General features: G+C 40.7%; 1 protein-coding gene across 1 annotated transcript in view; it reads left to right on the top strand.

Annotated features, from left to right (window-relative positions):
• Nucleotides 1-5,490: 5,490 nt before the first annotated feature.
• Nucleotides 5,491-20,627, top strand: part of zfhx3b (zinc finger homeobox 3b) — a 219,310-nt gene continuing 204,173 nt past the window's right edge. The window contains exon 1 of the mRNA XM_078175685.1: nt 5,491-5,618. The gene's annotated coding sequence lies outside the window, so the exon portion shown is untranslated. The remainder of the gene's footprint in view (nt 5,619-20,627) is intronic.

The raw sequence follows: 20,627 nt of genomic DNA, 5'->3' as shown, positions 1-20,627 counted from the left end.
ATATACCTGACTGGACTGCGGTGCTCAGAGGGAATTTGAAATCGTACTGGGGAAGGATGGGAGTGGGGGTTTCTCCTTTTCCTGCTGAGCTGTACCAAATAGGGGATGGGGTGCAGTTATTTTTATTTCCCTTTTTTTATTACCTTTATATACCTTATATGAAGGAGAGTTTTTTAGAAGCTGGATTTTACTTTTTGTAATTTTCTCATCACTCAGACGCAGCCACCTGTCTTTCCCCAAGATCCCCTTCCTTTGTCTCTTAAATAATAAGCCTACATCCGCATGCGAAATGGGGTAAGGAAAATGACCAGGGAGGGAAAGTAGAAGGTAGCGAGGGAGGCAAGAGATGAAAAAGGGGGGAGAGGGAAAGAATTAAAAAAAAAAAAAAAAAAAAAACAGCACCAGCAATAGAAGACAGGGGGGTTGGAGTACTAAAAAATGAGAGAGGTGACCTTTTTCTCTCTGGCTTGCGTATGGCCATCAGTAAGCAGCCATGTTTGAGAGGGAAGCCATTTTCTTGCCCCGCTCATTACGGTGTTTTATATTCAGCTGTGTTGGGAGGCGCTGGTCACTGTTCAACCCTGCAGTCATGTCAGGCGTCAGTTGAAGGGTGTGTATTATGTCTGTCCGCCTGTGTGTATGTGTGTGTGTGTGTGTGTGTGTGTGAGACAGAGAGACTGTGAAGGGGAGCCAGGGGCACTCAGGATTAGACGGAAAGACCCCTGGGTTGGAGGCCAGAGCTCAAGTTCATCACTGCAGACAATGGAAAGCTCTTCAGAAAGCAATTGGGCTCTCAGTGATATTGGCCTCTGTGGCGTGGACCGCGCTACAAAATTCTCCTCTCATTCACCGCCATCACAGCTGCACCTTAGCTCTCGCCTGTCTTCTCCCAGTCCAGTTCATGTTCCCTCACGCTCATCCTGCTACTTTTAATTACAGCCCATGAGCTATATGACTAAACGTCACAGTGCATGTTTTTATTTGTGCTGTTTTTGCGTGTGTGAAAGGCAGAGGTGCTGTTTATCTGGGCATGCGCACAGGGTCAGACTGTGCTCTGAGTACAATACACAGCGACAGTGCAAACCACCCTACACACACACACACACCACCACCACCATTGCTCCTCTTTGCTGTCCTTCTCCCAACCCAACCTCCTCCCTCTTTACACCCCTTCACTAGGACATCTGCTCCCCCAGCGTAGCTGCCATTGTGATGCTCCACACTAACAGGGGTTTTAGCCACTGGTGGTGTGAAATTAAACAGCCACCTCGTCCCTTGATGATAAGTGGCGTCCTGTCTTCATGCTGCGGCTATCTCCTGTCACACAGCACAAGGTCACGCTTTCAAGGGTGAATTAGAGTTCACTATTGTATAAAAAAATGAGGAGTGAACATGAGGCAGAGATAGTTGAAACTATCATGTTTGGACCTATTTTGATTTTTATTTTCTACTATTTTTTTCCATTGTTGACTGAACCTTCATCTGATATCGTATTGGACATGAATTTTACACTGCATCATTTCTGCCACACTGCACCCATGTCCCCCTTTCATGCCCTGAAAGTGAACATCCACGGCGCTGTCTCATAATGGAAATAGAATATTCAGTGTACTTGATGCACAGGTGAATATTCAGTACATGATAATTGCACATTATTCAAAGACCCACAATCAGAGAGGTACACTTCAAAAAAGAAAAAGAGTCATAGAAGTAATGAAAAGGCTCATTTTTTTTTTCCTGGGCAAACGATCTTTTTGAAATTAATAGTTAATATTTTAGTATTGCTATATATTTTTAATTCACCCTTTGCATTTTTGCAAATATAATGTATCCTTCCACATCCATTTCGCTGCATAGCCTTGATGAGTACTTCAAATGTGAATTAAAGCACTCCATTTTAAGAGGAAAATGAGTAATAATTCAGCGATATTAATAATACATAATAATGCTATTCAGGAAAATTGAAAGTTTAAAAACAGAAGAGAAGAGGGGGAAACATTAAGTCTTGGACTGTTTAGTGGTGTTAAGTCTGGAATATATTGTACACAGAGTGGCGATCAGAACACAGGAGGGCATCTTTACATATCACTGGTCGGATGGGGTGGTAAGGTTAAGTTGGGCACGTGGCAGCTGTGTGAAGAGGGAACATAGTTAGACTGGACCAATCATTAATATTAATCGTCCTCCTTGTTTGTTTTTCAAACCCTTATCTCTTGTGACTTGTATAGTGAAGCAGGCAGGGCACAAAGATGCTGCAGACAGACAGAGGTGTGTGTTATAGTGTGAGGGTCGCTGGTGGTGAAAGCAGTGGAGGAGGGGGCGGAGGGGTTAGAGGTGACTCTTTCACTTTCTTCCCCTGTCTCATAAGATATCACTTTCTCCTCCATTCACTTACTCTCTCTCAATTTAAGATGGTTAAGCAAAGGAAATGAAATTCCTTTTTTCTTACCAAGGCTTTTAAAAATAATATTAGAAAGTCTCATGATTATGATAGTATTAAAATGATTGAGGTGGACTGTTAATGCCAATGGAGTAATTTTCCAGTTCTGCTTAAGCCCTAATGGCGGTGATAGAATGGCCTGGCTGGGCCTTGGGCCACATCATTTCCTTTTCGCAGGTACAGTAGATGGGCATCCTGTGGCTGAGGACCAAGCTGTTAACAGGCCCTGCTAGGGGCAGACAGCTGGAGACTGAATTAGACTTCTTTATAATAAAGTGTGGCGCAGTGAGCGTCACACGGACAGTTACGGATTGGGTAAACAGCCAACTTTGAAACTTTTTGTGGGTTTTAAATTCAGTAACTGTGTTTGTTAGTTGTTTGATTTGAGCTTTTATGAGGTAGATTAAATCTATGCAAGCTTAGTTTGACTGTGTTGAGAAAATCCCAATTAGATATTCAGCAGAGGCTTTAGCAGCCTTCATACTGGAAGGTTATGTTTCTGTTGTGGTGGTCTGTTTTTCCTGCTGTAGGGGGGAAGGAAGGCTGATAGTGCTGACAGAGTCTTGGGGGTCCACTCTGCAGTCATGACTCCTGCCTGGCTGGTTGCCCCCATGGGTGCACATTGCGGCCACCTGTTGACCAGCATGGCAACTCCAGTTTACACAGTCACTTCCAGCCTCCCTCCCCTCTCTGTGTCTGAGTCCAGGCTATGCTTGAGCCAACCTTTGGCCATTCCCATTCTGTCATCATATAGGATCCCAGAAGTGCTACGACCCCACTCATTGTTAAGTGATTTATTATTTAACTATTTAACAATTAAAACTAAAGATACAGATGAAAACCATGTATCTTGTTTTTTAGTTAGCGTTATAATTTTTGTCTGGTTAAACGGGGTGAAATGGGTCAAGGACATTTCTGGAAGTCGTGTTTTTGACACACAGGTGTGTCACAGACTTAGGTGTGTGAGGCCCATTTCTTTTATCGTTTTAATGAAATCTTAGATGAGTAATACTGTAAGCATTTATTACATCTTTTAATTTTTTTTTCTAACTGAAACAGCTCACCAAAAGGACTGAGGTTTTATCAGGGATTTGTTATAATCCTCTTAAATATCTGTAAATATTTGATCGAATATAAAGGCAAGTTTTATTGCTATTTAATATTTCAAAATTTCTTCCTTTTTTTTAAATTAAGTGTACGTGTGTCAATCAACTTACTTTATTGACTAAAACTTGGCTCCTTCAGATGATTAATCAGACACTAATTAATCATATAAGTAACTGAAAGGTTTAGAAATATTAATAATTAACATCATCCTAATGCTGTAGAATGAAAGTACCTTGTAGTTAACATAAATAAGGTAATTAAGGGGCTGGACTAATTGATCACATGTAACAGAATTAGAGTAATCTCATTACAAAAATTGCTTAATTATCTTATAGTTTAAAAAAGTTAAATTAAATTAAATGTTAATTATTAGTAAATGCCCTAACGAAAACGTGCGTAGCATTTTAATTGTAAATGTAAACAACCATTTTTCTTATTTTGTGAAAGTGGCTGACATAGTTTGTAGAGTGCGAACATTGATAATTTTACTTTAAAAAAAAAAGTGTGTTTTATTACTTTTGTGTAAATGTAATTTTTTGAATGTAATATTTACGCAATAGATAACATTTTCTGGTCAATTTTCAGTAGTAGAGAATAATGGTTTTACAAGTGAGCTTTGTTTTTGCCTCTGAAATCTTATTTGTTCTTTGTTACACTTTTTATGATTGTCTACCTCACTCACTTTATCTTTCCTTTTCCCTGTCACTTTCTCTGACACACACACACACACACACGCAGCGTGTTATAAATTGAAGCCATTTCTGATGAAAAAGTGAGTGGCAGTGTGATTTGGGACAGCTTGGAGAAGCCAGCAGTGATGTCATTAGGCAGCACCCTGAATGATAAGGCAATCCCAGTCATTGAATAAATAAATAAATTAATATCATATCTTATGTATTCTTTTCACCTCCCTTCAGACCCCCGCTATCCCAAATCCTGACCCTTCATCCCTAACTCCCCCCCCTCCCCTCCCCTCCCACCACCCTGCCTCCCCCAAACACACACATCACAAATAACACCCTTTCACTGCTGATGTAGCCACCACCGCTGCTCCCTTCCCCCTCGTGTCCACCGGCATATCAGAAGAAAAAAAAAATGCAGCTTTGCAATAAATAATGCATTTTACTAATACGCATTCAGGTGGAGTCAGTCTTTGGCCCCCATCTCATGCACATCCAGAGAGAAGAGAAATATAGAATCCAAGAAGGGAAGGCTTTCCTCCTGGACTGAAAGCGGTGACGGCTCGGTAATAGGCTAAAACAACGAGTATGAGAGCGAAAGAGTGAGAGAGAGAGAGAGAGAGAGTAAGAGAGTAAGAGAGTGAGACAGAGAATGAGAGAGAGGGAACAGAGGAGGGGGGGTTGGAGGGGTGGGGGGGCAAGAGAGAGGTAGAGAGTGGCAAGCATATTATAACTCATCCATGTGGATCACCCTAGTAGATTGGGAGCAATCCCTTGTTGAAATTGTCTTCTAAACACTTAGAGAGAAGGAGACAGAACGGAGCAGCCATCCCATCTCACTGTGCCTGTGTGTGTATCCTCACACTGCCTGCTATCCCAGCCAAGGTAGAGAGACCTCTGACAGACCGCTTGCATGTGTGTGTATTTCACTTTGCTCGCGTGCATGAGCGTGCGTGTGTTTGTGCCGTTGCCTATCTTGCGAACCAGCCAGCTAGTGAGTGTGTGCATGTGTGTGTTTGAGCGAGAGGGAGAGAGAGAGAGAGAGCTGATGTGTGTGTGTGTGAGTGTGTATGTGTGTGTGAGTGTGTGTGTGTAAGGAAGAGGGGGTATTATGCACCCTGGATGTTGCCTCGTGCTTTAAACAGCTGCCTACAAGCCCAGGTAGTGCGCGCCAGCTTCTAAATAAGCAGCACATTCACCGTCCCCTTCAGGACAAGAGGCTAGGCTGCAGAGTGTGAAATCAGACTAATACAGTGGCGTAGGGCTGAGCAGGAGCAGGAAGCAGCTCCTGCATGACTTACTTAGTCTAGAGGTTTAGAGGACAAGAACCAGCAGAAGAAAAAGAGGGGATTGGACGTGGGAGAGAAAGGGGAGGAAAAAAAGACAGTAAGGTCAGTAAATCCTTTTTAATTTCTGCTCTGTGGATTCTTTCTCTCAGTCTACAGTACTTTGAGTACAGTTAGTGTGGAGCTGGGACTGAGGCTGAGGCTGTGACTGCTGTGTTTTGCTGGAGAAAGTATTGATTCTTTGTAAGTTTGTGGGAAGTGTGCTCTTTTTGATCCTGCCAGGTGAGAGCAGATGGAAACACTGGATGTGGGGGGGCTGGCTTAGAGCGGCCCAACTCTTTACTTTGTGTGTGTGTGTGTGCGTGTGCGTGTGTGTGTGTGTGTGAGAAAGAGAGTGGGGGGGGGGGGGGGGGGGAGAGAGAGAGAGAGAGAGAGAGAGAGAGAGAGAGAGAGAGAGAGTGTGTGTGTGTGTGTGTGTGTGTGTAAAGGTTTATAGTGTTCTTGTGTTTACATAACTTTATGCATAGGTGTATAGCTGCTGTATACAGTGTGTTGTGTACAGACTGTTTTTAAAAAGCAAATATGTTTTATTTTTGGAATTTGTGAATTTGTACAGTAGCAGTCAAGTCAGGTGTGTGTGTATGTTTGTGTGTGTGTGTGTGTGTGTGTATTAGAAAAGGGGGTGACTGTGCATTTGTGGCAGAGGCAGAATCGCCGCACTGGAGTGGGCCAGGTAACAGGACTGGGAGTAAAACGTGGTCGTTGAAAAAAAAAACAACAACAAAAAAAACAAACAAACAAAAAAAAGTAATAGGAAATAAAAGAGGAAATCACTTTTGCCTGGACAGTGTTGACAGCAGACGTCATTGACAGACAGTGTGTGCTCCACACACACCCAGCATTCATAGGATGACATCCAGCAAGAGGGTCAGTGCATACAGGTGCAATAAGAACATGTGACCAGAGTGCTCACACACAAGATGGTGTCCACTGTTTCACTACAGAAAGTTGTGCTCACAATTGTGTTGCACTTTTGGGAGATCATTCAGGAAAATTTGAGTTTTTATGATATTAGTTTTCAAACATTTAATACAGTGTATTTCATTATTAACACAAAAAAGTGTTCAGAATTTTTTTAAGAATGTAGATTTGGTTTGTGAATTTGTAATATTCAGCTTTTATGTGGGAAAGAATCTGGCAAAAGATGATTTTTATCCAAAAAGATCTTGAGCAGGTGCAAAATCCTGTGTGTAGAGGTATGGGTATGTGCCAGCATTTAGATGTGTTTAGCCACACGCAAGCACAGGAAAAGTGGAAAAGCCAGGACTACCAAATTGTCAGCAATACTAAAGACATCAACACAAAAATTTCAGCCATCCATCACAGCTGTCGGCTTGTTTCTGTGGCGACAGTGATTTATTCTAGGGCTGAAATCCATTTGGACTCTCCCTCTCTCTTTCTCTCTCTTTCTCTCTCTAACTAACTTACTCACTCACACTCACTAACACACACATAAACCCAAACACCATGCACAGCAACTCTCCCAGTCTGTTAATAACTGTTGATTTTTTTTTCAGTTGCAATTATTTGGAGTCGACAAGTGTTGATTGGAGAATTATCTGTCCACTCACAGAGCTGACATGGCTGTGGGGCAGGTGTTCAAAATATCAAATATATTTTACTCTGGTGAGTGTGGGCTCTGACACAGTTTATTTTTGCATTTCCGGACTAATATTAACCCTGATAGTTAAGCTGTGTTTGATCACAAATAATCTAAGGAAGCACCTTTTTTTATTGACAGACATTTAAAGCACAATTTTGGAGTTTTTATAGAGGTATGTTCATTAGAAATACAAATTTAATCCACCCTCGCTGATGTAAGTGGGTTGGAAAAAACATCAGACACACCTCTCAGTATAACACAATAAAAATTTAACTTTAATTACCCTAAAGTTCAATTCACACCTCTTCAAAACCTCTCAAAAGATATTAAACATTTTAACTTACCACATGGTACAATTTGCTGCAGAGCTGGTGTTTTAGAAAGCATTAGATTTAGCTAGGTGTACTTAATAAACTGGCAACTAAGTTTACAGTAAAAGGAAGTGTATAACTTCTTCACATGTGAAAAACACCCGCTTTTTCTTGTTTTCATATCTCAAATTAAAGGTGCATCATACTCCAGTGTCTTTGACACACTGTGACAGAAACTACCCATCAACCCCTCTGCTTCATGAGCTTTTCCTGCCAAATTGAGAATAAAAGTCACAAAAATAAAAGACAGCACTCAATTCCACATTTTTCTCATCGCAGCAAGACTACCATTGTAATTAAAGTTTAAATCAAAATATCATGCATTTTTTAATAACTATCAGTAGGTGTCTTTTCATCCTTTACAATACAGTAAACAATATCCATAAATGAAGACTGTCACACAGTGATGATCCAGTTTTTTAAGCTCCATAAATCTCACACAGGAAGTAGCAGGTATTCTTACAAGCGTACAAGACTATTTTTGACACGTGCATTAGCCATACAGTGTTTTAGCTACTGTTGTGCTCATGACACAAGCTGAATAAATGTAGAAACATGAATGAAATCTGATATGTAGATTGAAGTGACAGTGTGTATGTGTGTGTGTGTGTGTGTGTGTGTGTGTGTGCGCGCGCGTGTGTGCGTGTGTGTGCGCTTCCACAATACAGAGCGTGTTTGTGGGTGAGGATGAGGAGCACAACCGATGCCTGCTACAGTGCGCCTTCATCCTCCTCTCATTTAATTTCCTCTCGTTTCTCCACAGATTCTCTGGTATTTTTTCATATGTCAGATGATAGCTCAGGTTCCTACACTGTGCCGGAAGATTTATCAGTCAACACACTGCCCCTAATATCCCCCATCTGCCAACAAGCACACCCAGTTCCCTAAGCCAATGCTCTAGCCCTAAGCCCTGGCCCAAGCCCTATGACTGCACCCTAAGATTGGTGTGTGTGTGTGTGTTTGTGTGTGTCTGTCTGTATGTGTGTGTGCATGCGTGCTTGTGCGTGCATGTACCTTTGTTTGTGCACATCACGTGACTGTATGCTCGCTGCCGTCATATTGGCTGGTGGGTATTTGTGCCACTGCTAAAACATGATGGTGCTACTTTTGCAGATGCATGGTCAGGAGCTGTCAGCTTTTAATATGTTTGTCTGTCTGCACAGCTATCTTAGATGTTGATCTGAGCTGGCCTGTGTGTATCTGGAGCAGACCAGAGCAGAGGAGGCTCTGCTCTGGTCTGGCCTGTGTGTGTCTGGAGGGGCGAGGCTGGCGCTGAGGCTGGCCAGAGAGGTCACTCGGGCTCTGTGAGAGCCAATACTCTGAGCAAGCTTTTGCTAGAATGCTTCACATAACAATACAGATTGGTATCTGGTGTAGTAAGATATATATCCTGAATGCAGATTATGACACATAACCAGCAGAAAGTCTCTATTTTTAGTAAATCATGATACATTCAAATGTAGCTGAGATGCTAATAAATCAGTTGGACTTCAAACTTCAGGATTTTACGTTATTGTTTTATGAGCACACCTATTATTCCCATCTAGTTGCAGTGCTAGTTATGTCTTAGTCCTGTGTGACTGTCAGTGCTCCTGCATAGCGATTGAAGTTCAGCTAAGGTCTGGGCCTTGCCATGATAATGTGCCAAACTTAGCTTTGCTCCTAAAATCCTGGATTAATGCCTGCTTTAAGAGCTTAACATGGTCAGCCATTCAAACATGCACTGGATTGACTGGGCTACCTCGGTTGCCTGTTATCTTTTGTAGAGTTTAACAAGCAGTTCAGTTTTAGCACCATCACTGCCTGTGTTTCTCCACTCTGCACACCAGTGCACAGGCCATCAAACACTGTTGACCTGGACACAACCTGTGCTTACTGTGTAGCATTACTGACCTGTAAATCCTTTTTGTTCTCATTAAAAATGTTTGTAATGAAATTAGATTCCTATAATTCTAATCTAACATAATCTACACTATAATTTAATGTAATACAAAAAAAATTTGTCTTTTTTTCCCTATTTTCATTTAATCTCATTTTCATTTAGGCCCATGAATATTTAAAGCCAATGGAGTTAGTTGCAAGGGGGAAGAAAAACCACAATAAAGTTTTACACCAACTTTTTACAGTTGAATTGATTAGTCATGTTTTCAGTATAATTTGATGTGTTAAGGATTTTTAAGACAACCAGAAATAAGTTAATTTCATGGCTATAAATATGTCAAATAATAAGAACTTTAAGTCATCTAAAAAACTACTATAGTTGGTTCAGTATGGTATGATTATTGTTTCATTACTTACATATACAGCAACACATAGGTTTGCAGAAGCATGCAACATATGCAATCTATCCTTCTTTCTTTATATTATTTTCTTACATATACAGACACATTATATGAATACAGGCAGCCGCAGAGAACATTTGTTTTTTGAGGTTTCTCTGAATTTTCAAACAATATTGAAAGTGTCCACTCTTTTCCTTTTTCTCCTCTGTGAAGCTAAGTCCATAGCGCAAGATACAGTATTTGAGATGAGTTATTTAAATGCACTGATTTGGATGTGAGGCTCTTGTTAGCATGTGAATGCTGGCATGGTAGTAGGTGTCTGCTTTATGCCTTCAATGATACAAACTCCTCTATTGGCCATTCACAGAGAGTGGCATTCGCTTTCCTCCTATAAGATGTCCACCTCAGAGCTGTCAGTGTTGTACAGCAGCGCCGACTGGACGCTACTCACGAGTGTTTACTGACACTGGAATGAGCCACATCTAAATATCTGACACTGCTACTATGAACACAATTTGTGTGTCTGACCAAAACAGGTGCGTCTGTAAGTCTGATCAACATTGAAAATGTTAACATGGCGATGGTCAGGATTTCTGAGACATGTGCAACGTCTAACGGGAATTGTGAAAAATTGCACAGCCTCCAGAAGTTATGAAACCACATCAGGCAGATAGAGAAGCTGATGCCTCCAAGGGATTAGTTTAATTACATTAATGTCCCTGATTTCTGCAATTCTGCTTGACATCCTTGTTGCCTCATTTGCTGTTGTTTCCATATTTGTTTGCATGTTAGGCTTGAGGTTCTTTTGCCTTAAATCTCGCATATCCATTGGATAAAAATAAAATGTAATCATGTTGGCCTGCCCTTGCACAATGTCTGGAGTAAATACGTACGGTCATTCCACATCTTATTACAGCTTATTACTGCAGTCATGTGCATAATCACTTTATGCTTTTCTCATGTGTGAGTAACTTTTGCACCCTCATCTGTAAGCCCAACCATAGACTGTGCTTTTTCAGCCATGCTGTTTTATCCAGTGTGTCACCCATGTCTACAGGAGGAAATCTAATTGTTTGTTTTGTTATGATGACTTCTCAAGGACAAAAATAAGAGCATTGACAGTTAACTGAAAAAGCCTAATCATGCTTTGGCCTTCACAAGCAGAACTGTTATCTTTTGTACAGTATTTAATCAGAATTTTTCCGTGATCTTACCTCTTGCACATACTGTAATTTTTTAATGGTACTATTGAAGATCAGAAATATAATTTGGTTGCATATTGAATAGCAGTTTAAACATAGTATGCTGTAGGGTGGTTTCACTGGTGCACAGTTTCACAGTTTCACAAACTGATCTTCTGAATTTTCCACAGCAGAATTTCTCATTGTGATGTACAGGCGCAGAAAAGACCGGGGTAATGCTATGTGTTTCGTGGTGCGCTGTGTGCAAGAGTAATGATGGTGGGCTTTGGTGCTACGTTGATTCCATCTTGGTTTTCTGCAATAATTCAGGAGAGGAGGAGGGGCGGGGTGGTGGGGAGGCACCATTTTACTCCTCCAATCCCCCTTCGCCACCGCTGGAATATAATCCGCTGTCTCCTGACCTTCAAATCATGCAGCGCTGCAGTCATTTCAATTGGCCCGGCCGCCATTAGCGTGAAATGTCCTCTAGCCACTCTGCTTCTGCACATGGAAGATTTCCTTTCTCCCAGCATGGTTTCCCTCTTCTACTTTGCTCCTTCCCTCCATCTCACATTCTCTCCACCATGCCCCCCGAAGCCTGGCTGCGATGGAGGGTGGGAACCTCTTGCACTAAGGAAATGAGCCACCACAGGAGATGCTGTTGGTCAAAAGACAGAATGAAAAACACTCACTCCATTAGACTCTGATATGTTTGTGTTGCACTGTGTTCCTTTAGAAAAAAATGTTTTAGTACATATCTTACACAATGGAAATTTGCTTTTACAGTGTCTGTCATTTTAAAATGCGTAAGTGCATGTATGACCTAAACAAATGAACCTGTTTTAGTCAGGCAGGATGCTAACATGGAGTGCAGTGTACTGTAAATACAAGCTATGTTCCTCAGTTATTTGCTACAGCTGCTAAATTGCTTGTGTGATTTGATTCAGAGACACAGAGAATTTTTAATAACAATTAACACAAGGACAAAAATATTTAATCATAGTAATTTTCTTACAAGCTGCGCCACTGGTGCGTCTTCATCTCTGATTTTGAGCCTGAACACAACAAATGCAGCTTTACAGTGTTACGGACCGAGCGCTAGTTTGTGGTCGCAGGGTTCGTCGGAGCATGCCCAGGGTAGCTCCCTTGGCCAAGTGTATCAAATCTAGGGAGCAGCCGGAGCTCTCTCTATCATACTGAATAGAGGGAAGAAGATATACTGACTGGGGCATAGAAATCACATGCCAAAGCTCAGCATGTGTTATGTTGCTAGTAGATAGATAGATCAATTATTGAAAGAGGACATATTTGATATGATCTGAATATTAAAAATATATCAGAGGGCAAACAACATTCATGGCTGTCTTCAGATCTGTGCTGAGAGATGTGTGTCAAATCTCCAGAGAGATGCTTTATTCAGAAGGGTCAAGGGGTTCTCTGAATGTTTGATAAGATGCAAGAATATTTTTTTATTTTATTTTTGTTGTTCATTTATAAAAAGTAGTGTAAAAATGTCAGCAGTACCTTTCAAAATTATGTTTATTATCAGCGTGCCTCATAAATTATTATTCCTCCATATTCATAACTACAGATAAGTATCCTATGACCTAGAATTCATCTAAGGATAAAACATCATTACACAACCACACATATCTCGACGTCTTTCGTATTTTTCCTGTTTCCAAGAGATGTTGTTTTCCTGGTTGTGCACTGAGTGAATTTGGTTCACCCTGTCACTGCTTATTATGTTTCTGGGGCAATGACAATTGGAAATATTTACCTCTGTATACATTCATGAACCGCCTGATTGTGTGCTAGCTTTGGGAAAACACTGACCCAGGTGCAGTGGGTGAACTGATGAGATTTGTTTACACAGATAGCCATTGTGTCCCCTGGTCTTACACAAGTCCTCATCTGAAACCTTCCCTGAAGTCTATTTCTCCCTACCGGTTGTTATTACATACATTGTACATATTTATGATTAATGACCCCACTGGGGTATATCCATAATGCTATGACCTCAAGGTAAAATTGAAATGCATGCACTGGATGTAGAGCATTCTTATATTATTGCCCAATATACTTAGCAGCCATTACATTTGTTGGCACTGGTGAAAATAAAACAGGGCTATGAGGTTTCAAATCAACACGGCCACTCTAAGAAATGGACTTATTGGAATTGCATTAAGTTGATTAGACTGAGAAATGAATACTATTTACAATGGAGCAGTGTTAAACACTCTTGTTTCTCCCAGCTATAGGAGTGCATTGACAGTCAGTCAGCATCAATTAAATCTCCTGATCTGTATATCCTGAGAGGCCGGACTTGTTGTCTTCTAATAAAGCCAGTCTGTGGCAGCAGAATGTTTCATTTCCTCTTGGAGATTGCCCTCAGTAATGCAGAGTGCTTATCATAGTCCTGGAAAAGGACTGCAACAACACAACGTTCTGATGCTTGATACCCAGATCAACCTGAGGCCAATGCTCATAGCACTTCTAAGCAGCAGTTGGACCTATGTAGTTGCACTGAACCACGGCCATTTAGACTCAGAGAACCTCTTGGTTTTTTTTTTCTTGTGTGTTTGGTTTATATGTTATCATGAAATGTCACTATTGAGATGTTAGTCCTATTAAAAATATTGGTAAAGTTTTAAGTTGATATGTTTTTTAAGAGAATACCTGGTATTTGGGGAATATTATGAGTGGTTATATGTGTCTGTTTGTGCAGATGAAAATGAAAAATGGGGTCTGGGAAGGACAGGGTTGTGAGGGGGCCAAGCTGTCCCTGGCCATTTATTCTCTCTGGCCCCCCTGTCTAATTAATGGGCCACGTTCATACACGTTATTGCACCAGAGGGTCTGTCACTCATTAATCATGTGACCTTCTGTGGCACAGTTAATGACCTTGGAGGAGTAGATCAGCTGGAGATGGCTGAAGCTGTGGAATTAAATTGTTTCTGGAAGTGGTCATGGTCACATCAGGCACTTTAACAGCCACTCTGCTCAGGCCCTTTGCTGTTACACCTCAGTCTGTGTCTCACCCATAGGTCCTTGCAGGCACTGCCACAGGGATGGGCTGGGGAAAATTCAGACACTAGGGCTCAGGATTAGAGTAGGCAGGGGATGGAACCAATGTTGAACTCAAATCACTCAGTTATGACTTTATTGGCTGATTTCCTGCATGACCACTGCCTGTCACTCTTCAAATCACTTGTAAAAGAACCAACTTGCGCCAACTTATTTAAAAACTTCTCTCGTCCAAGTTCTGTGTTGCAGCTTAATATTAAGTTTTTCACTGGAGTTTACTAACTGTAAAGTAAAATTTAAAACTTTTTCTAATGCTTTAATGACACGCCTACATGTCTTGAAATTATGATTATTCAATTAATTGGTAAGTGGACTGACACAAAATTAATTCACAACAACTTTGATAATTGATTACCCATTCAAGTCATTAATTGAGAAAAGAAAACTGTGAGATGAACATGAATAGGTGGGTGAAGTATTTAAAACCATTCTGAAACATAGGCACTCACAGAAACACTGATGCAGTTCAAGTAAAAGCAACGCTGACACGTTTTAATTGAGTTTGAAAGATGCCAGTCAAGTGACCTGCTTAATTTCCTCAAACAGGAAAGGAGCCATTATGAAGGAAGCGCAGTCGTCCTTGGCATGTGGATATTAGAGCCACCAAGACAGGAGTAATATCTTCCTTGCTTTGTGATTCTGGTTGCACTTTTCTGGGTTAATTTCAGTGTAAATCACTGTTTCAGTGAAGAAAAAAAATGCAAGTGTGAAAGCAATCAATCCACCATGTAATAAAAGCATTAATGAAGTGTCCTGGTTCAGGTTAATATTTTAAACCATGTGCCACAGCAAGAAACCATAGTATTCATTTGTTTTTACATGTATCCACTTATGGTTTGTTATCAAAGATGACACTTTATTCACTGCATTCGAGACATACAGAATTATCATGGAAACTCTGATTTATCTTAGGTTAATTATGAGACATTTTGTGTCATCCAAATTTAATGAAGCATTAATAGTAACTGTCTAATTGCATAATGTTGTTAGGGTTGATAGAGATATACAACTGAGTGTCTTCAGCATAGCAATGAATACTGATGTTTCAGTGGACAATATATCCCACTGGAAACATTAAATGGGAAAAATCAGTGGGCTAAAGACAGTACCAAGGGGTACTCCACAGTACTCCAAGGAGACTTAGTACAACTTAAACAACGGTTAAAGAGAATAGTAAAAATACCATCTTAATTTTTTTACACTGTAGTTTTACGCTGAGTTGTAATTTACACTGTCATGCTGTTTTACTATACATAAGTATCTCTACGTGACCAAAACGAATTTACACCGTAAATTACTATATATGTTTTCAAAAAGTATGTTAGTATCAAGCCTAATAAGTTTGATTTTATTTTCCTTGTAAATTTCAAAAACTGAACTACAAAATAGGATGAAATTTAAGAAAAAAATGTTATTATCATATCAGGAGAAGTCTAAAATTGTTCCACCTGAAGGAAAAGCAAATTGGAAAACCAGTGGGGACGAGAGATTATTTTACTGCTTCATGAATGAAGCAAGTACAACAATTATATTTTTGTAGCCACCATGTTTATAATTAACTATTTTGAGAAAAAATATTTCACTGTTTAAACGATGATCCCGTTATGGCTGCCACCTCCTTTTCACAATCGCAACATTAAAATGTTAGCTTTCTTCTCAGTGACATTGAAATGGAGGGATTTTGTTTATCCCCGCCTTTGTTTATTTAACATTTTGCTCAGCAGGGGAGTTTCAGATAGATTGTTTTCAAGACAGTCCCTGCAGACAGCGAGCAAACACTCTACAGCTTCATCAAACAGAACAATCTTCAACTTTCCCCTTCCGTAGTGTGCAGGGAAATGTGACTGAGAAGAACATCATAATGGAATATGATTGAAAACGATCGTCATAATTTTTCAGTCTGTAACAATATGCAAGCACTGGTTTTTAGAGGATTTATTTAGAACCATGTGCAAGTGTACCATTACACAGAAAAAAAGCACATTGATGGATGAAAACATTTCATTTTCATGTGGCAAACATTTGCGAGTTTTGTTATTAATGAATTCACTCTTGTGTGATGGATTCTAGATTTTTTTTCCCCTCCCTAAGAAAGCATCAACAGACATTTGGGCACATGAAATTCAACCTGAAATACAGAGAGGGAGCTAAAACAAATCTTTTTGATCTGAAAAGTGAGTTCACCCCTGTATGAAATGAGTTCTGAATTGAGCTCATTCCACATTTGTGACTCCTCTTTGTGCAAATGTGAGCCAGACGAGTTTTGATGGTAGCATTTTTTTTTTCCATTTAAAAATATGTTTTCGACAAAGGAATCGAAAATCCACTGTCAAAAATGCCATGTTCGATGTCAGCATGCAGATGTCCAAAGCTGGGAGTGGACAGTCGTGGACATTTGGAATTGTATTCACTTAAACATAAGATCAAATACGCTTTAACACATACAGACATGGTAACATCATCCTCTTTCCCTCTCCTAACACCTTCTGTCTCTCTCGTTGCCTTCCATCTTTGTCTTCCTTCCATCTCTCCTTCCACCATCTTTCTTCATGTTGCAAGTGCGGGCTTGATTAATATTTTCCACTGTTCCGTAACCATGGCAATAAGGTCACTGCATATGATACTTAATTGAATCTTCCCAGTGCTTTTGTGTGCATCTCCTGTGTCCAGACAATAAAAATCTTCCGCTGATGACTCCAACCCCCTTCCTTTACTCCACTCCCCTCCATCTTTCTTTTCATTTTGTGCCCCATGAATTTATTCATTTGTTTCCTCTGCTACCTCTTTCTTGTACTCTCTTTCTTTCCTGCCTGCTCTCTGACCTAGTCTTCCTTGTCCTGTTATAGCGCTTTACTCTTTTTTTTCTTCCTTCAAACATTGTTCTCTTGCACGCCTTGTCCTTCAGCAAGGAGCAGGATGGTGTCATTGTTATGGTGTAGAGCCAAATTCATTTTTTTTTTTTTTTGTTTTTGTTTACAGCCATCTGCTGGAACCACACTTGATGACTTATTGCTCTTTAATGTCAGAGTAATGCTCAGTACCCAGCTCCTGTTTCCTTGGCCCTTTTTTGCCCCTCTCCTGTCTTCTTTCTCTTTATGTTGCTTACTACTTTTCTCCCCATGTTGCATTTGCATACTCAAATCAGTCTCAGGCACAATCGTTAAACTGATTTCAAACAACACTGATGACTCAAGTGGTGAAACAAAAAGCGTCGCAGCCAGGAAACCATTGGCACACAAAGTGAGCCACTGACACAGGGTGCTCTCTGAGCAGGTGTTCTGATTAATGCCTAACAAATTGGGGTCCTCTAAGATCCGGACATAAGTGGGAGACACGTCCCCTCTTCACTCGACACATGGACCAACACATAAACACATGCTGACTGAGTCTTTGTTCACGCAAGTATGGAGGCTAATCCACGACAAGAGGGGATACAGGTTCACAGGGAGAAAACACTGGAGTGGATAAAGAGCGGAGGGGTGAAGAAGAGGTGGTGGTCTGTTTGGGGAGCTGTTTTTTTTAAAAAAAACAGCATGTTGGACTTAGAAACAAAAGACATTCTCTCAATGTTTGATTGCTCAGATTCAGCTGCGATAAATTTTCAGATTTGTATTTATTTGTTTACAAGAGGAAGAGTAATCAGTCTTTTCTATTCTTCACAGCAGAATGCTGAATATTATGCCACGATTAAGTTGAACAATACAAACAAGTCATAATAAGATAAAGTGTTACAATCAATAACACATTCAAAGAAAGAAAAAAAAAAGCTTATTTTTGCTGTGGTACTTGACAGGTCCTTTTCCTATGAGGTCAATTTTGTTAATGTCATTACATAGTAAGGGATTTCTGTTTGTTTTTATTAAAAGTTTGACAATGATCCTGAAGCAATCATTACAATCAAATCAAACAGGAAGGCAGGGTAAGAGACGAGATGATAAAAAAGTGCACATCAGATTTGACATATGCACCATAAAATAACCATTAGCAGTTACCTACAATCTGAAGTGACAGTCTATCAATAATGTCACTCTGAAAATGGGACAGGTTTGTTGCTGTGTTTAAATCACCGGAGACTCCATACAGCAGAAAAGCATGCAGATATGGGAAATGCATTAAGGCTTGGTGTTAATAGGAGTGGTGGGAGCAGTGGGACACCCAGGGGTGCAGGAGGACATCGCTTATCTCTCACTGGGTCACTGGCTTAAAGGTACCTTCCTGGTCTGAGGCTCAGTCCCAGAGACAACATTGATAGTTGAACTCAGCTGTTGATGTTATTTGCTTACTTACAATCTGTTCTGATTAAGACTCACATCCCAAATGTGTTTTCTTCTCTGAATTTAGAAATGTATTATTCAACAATTTTTCATGAGATTTATTTGTTTCTGTTGTCTTCTTATTGGTACATAATATATAATGATTAAATATCGTCAGTGCTTACATCTTGTCTTAAAAGATTATCCTTTTTTATTTCTTTTTTATTTTCATTTTTTATCATTATAATTGTAAATACTTTAACCAACAGTTGAGCAGTAATTATATATATATTTTTTTAATATATCCTCATCCATTTTATCTTTAGTATAACCTCTAGACCAAACTCAACTCAATCCCTTTAAGCATACACAAAGCGAGCTCTGTCACTTTCAGAGATATGCAAACATGCATGCAAACAAGCAGAAGCAACTGCATTTGCAGAAACACACGCACACACACTGCCTTGCATTCACTAACCAACCCCTTCCTCCCTAATGGGACATTTGTGTACAATCAAACTTCGTGTTGCATATGAATGGAGCTATTAATGAATGGGACATGCACGCAGTGTCTGTCAGCTTTGAAAGCCGAGAGCAGAGCACACTTCTTTTCTATTACCATGTTTAATTTGGAAGCACGTGGAAGCTATAGTATGCCCATCTGCTCCCCACACACACCCCTCCGTCGCCCCATTTCTACCATGTGCTGGCGTAACAGGCAGGCATTGTAGCAACAAGTGTCTGCACATTACCACGCTTGCCAGCTCCCCTCACTTGGCAGCGAGCCTGCTAAGCTGCCCGCCCCCTTATGAGAAAAAGACTTGATTGTGCCAGGGGAGAGAGCTTAGGGGGTAGATCGGGAAGAGGGGCGAGGAGGGGGATTTGATTTACATACTGCAGTTTAGGCAACACTCATCTGATTTTAAACGGCTCCAGAGCAATTAAGGGTCATTAGTCCTTTTGTTTTCTGTTGTGGCACAATGTAGCAGTGGCGGCATCTGAGGCGCAGTGCCCCCTGTGGGGGCTGCCTGTGGGAATGTCAGCACTAACAGGGTCTCTCTCCCCTTCCTCCCCATTCATGTCTCCTACTCTGCCATTGACACAGCTTTCCTCTGTGTGTAAACAAACACTCAGCACCAGCCTGGCACTGCAAGGGAAGCCACTTTGGCAAAGACCCAGCTCTGGAGTATGCAGCTGGTGACGGTGCGGGCTCAGGAGGCACAGGCTGCTTATCCTAATTGTCCTGATCATGGCAGTAGTTTCGTTCATGTGATATAATTTGCAAATTGGCAGCGTTCAATTAAATTTGTTTCTGGCAAAAACATATTTTCACACAGCAGCAGAGTGCGAACAGCAGCAAAGATTCCTTCTGCGTTTTAGCTCTCACTTTAGTTGTACTTGCTCCACACAGTATGAGGGTGTATGTGCTGTAAAGCCATTTGATGTGTTAGATAAATGTAATATCAAAATGCAAATACAATTCACTATTTAGCACAAATTATGAATTTGTTTCTCCACACACATGCTGCAGTCATCTCTTTTTTGCTTGCTTTCATTACGCCGACTGTACACCACTCCAACCAGCAAGTGGGAATAAAATAATTCAAAAACATCTCCCTGAATATAATAGTGTTCTAAAGAGTGGATGTGATCAAGTAGGTATTTTAAATAAGATATAACACAGGAGAATAACATTGCCTCAAGGTCAATTGCGCAACTGTAATGAAGGCTGGGATGTATTCTTCAATATGTTTATGTCTGTATCATCCATTACTCACCTAGCAGGCAGCGGTGTGTTAAGCACCCATGCTAGTGTGAAAAGGCATCAAAGGCAGCAAAAAGACAGGTATGGTATGGCATGTGAATGTTCACATGTCCGTTTGTGTGGCTGTAAGACCCTCCTCAGTTGGTATAGAAAAACACTTACTGCTAATGTAAATAGCAAGGCAGCATAAATCAGCAGCCACGCGCAGCCCGGGAGAATATCGTGTAATAGTTATTGCGAAATGAAGTGGCATTGGGATCAATATCCCACTATATCTCACTCTGGCGTAATGGCGCAGAGGGAAGCTGGAGGCCAAGGGAGTCCGGTCCCTCCACCCCACCGTGGGCCTATAAATCTGCCTGACCTGCAGCTCGCTTATTAAAGTGCATACACAATCGGCAGCAGCCATCCAAAAATACAAGCTTACTTACTGACCTGGAGTCAGGGGAATGGATGCCTTTACCTTGTCTAAGGGCAGGGGTTAAAGGCTGATTGAGGCTATAGCATCATCA

The sequence above is a fragment of the Epinephelus lanceolatus genome, chromosome 2 (genome assembly GCF_041903045.1).
Source record: "Epinephelus lanceolatus isolate andai-2023 chromosome 2, ASM4190304v1, whole genome shotgun sequence".
NCBI classification, from domain to species: Eukaryota; Metazoa; Chordata; class Actinopteri; order Perciformes; family Serranidae; genus Epinephelus; species Epinephelus lanceolatus.
Note: the sequence above shows the minus strand (reverse complement) of the source record. Positions and strands in the feature narration are given on the sequence as shown.